At 42.8% G+C, this 1,445-nt stretch overlaps 1 non-coding gene across 1 annotated transcript; it reads left to right on the top strand.

Annotated features, from left to right (window-relative positions):
- The first annotated feature begins 225 nt into the window (after positions 1 to 225).
- LOC147932916 (small nucleolar RNA R71) lies at positions 226 to 332 on the top strand. The gene has a single exon (XR_015576844.1). It is a non-coding gene; the product is annotated as a small nucleolar RNA R71 (small nucleolar RNA).
- Positions 333 to 1,445: the final 1,113 nt, after the last annotated feature.

Consider the following 1,445-nt stretch of genomic DNA (forward strand, 5'->3'; position numbering starts at 1 on the left):
GCCTTTAGCTCCTTCCTATGCCCTTCCTCAGAATCAACACCTCCCTTTAAGCTGAAATCATATTCCTCACTGTGATTTGCATCACATTGATCAAGATTCTCTACTAATTCCCAACCTTCAGCTACATCTCTATTCATGAAACTTCCATTGGAGGCTGTGTCTAGAAGTATTCTGATACTGGGAATAACACCTCGATACAAAGTACCCAACAAAGATGCATCGTTGAATCCATGGTGTGGGCATTGTTTCTGGTAGTCTTTGAAGCGCTCCCATGCGTCACTGAAAGACTCGCCATTTTGTTGGAGAAATCCAGAAATTTCATTCCTCAAACGTGCAGTCCTTGAACTAGAGAAGAACTTTGCAAGGAAAACCTTCTTACAATCAATCCAAGAGGTGATTTTTCCAGAAGGTAAAGTCTTCTCCCACTGATGGGCTTTATCTCCTAGAGAAAATGGAAACAATCTCAGCTTCAAGGCATCCTCACTAACTCCATTTATATTGGTGAGACTACAGAGCCTGTCAAACTCATCAAGATGCGCAAGTGGGTCTTCAGTAGGCAGTCCATGAAATCTGCTGCTCTGAACCATTGAGATCAGATTACTCTTGATTGTGAAGGTTGTGTTGTGGACAGTAGGAGGCACTATCCCATACCTTTGAGTATAAGTAGTGAGAGCATCACTATCACCAATCTTCCTTCTCCTTTGAAGTTCAGTTTGATCTTGTGGGTTTTCCATTCCCACGTCTTCTTGTTCTACTCTGATACCATCCTTTGATGTCTTGGTTCTCCTGGCAAACGGTTGGTGTACTCAAGTACCCAAGCAACTATCCGAATGGTCACACGAGCAGGTGCTCGAGTAGACAGGTTCGGGTAGGGGTTCGGGTGGGGGATCGAGTAGGGGATCGTGTAGGGGTTCGGGTGGGGATCGGGTAGGGGGTCGCGTAGGTTCACCTGAGATCCAAAACAGTCAAGCAAACAGTCAGTACCGAGAAAATAATAAAAAGAACTTGATCTAGCAAGTACTGAAATCCTAAATGTAACAAGAAACAACCAAATGGCAACGGCGCCAAATTGATAGACTGGTTTTCACCCAGGGAATCAATTCCCTATGCAATTGTAGTACAAAGGGTTATCAATCCAAATGGTTGTTATGCTAGCAGATAGGATGCAATCAGAAACAAGCAAGTCAAGCCAAATAATAATGGAGGTTTTGTCTATCAACCTAAGGTGAACAAAAATAAGAAAATAGAAAGAACAAAAATAAGATACAACTCGAAGTACCACACGATGCAGGTGATCGAGTACCTGATCGGGTTAGTGGTCGGGTTGATATAAAAACAGTAAACAATCAAAATACGAAAGTTCCTAAGGATGGGGGTAATCGAATCCTAAGTGTTCTAGACAAGTACGGATGCCTTACATGCCTCAAGCAATTATTTCCTAGACA

Source organism: Camelina sativa, chromosome 12, assembly GCF_030686135.1.
Source record: "Camelina sativa cultivar CO46 ecotype springtype chromosome 12, ASM3068613v1".
NCBI classification, from domain to species: Eukaryota; Viridiplantae; Streptophyta; class Magnoliopsida; order Brassicales; family Brassicaceae; genus Camelina; species Camelina sativa.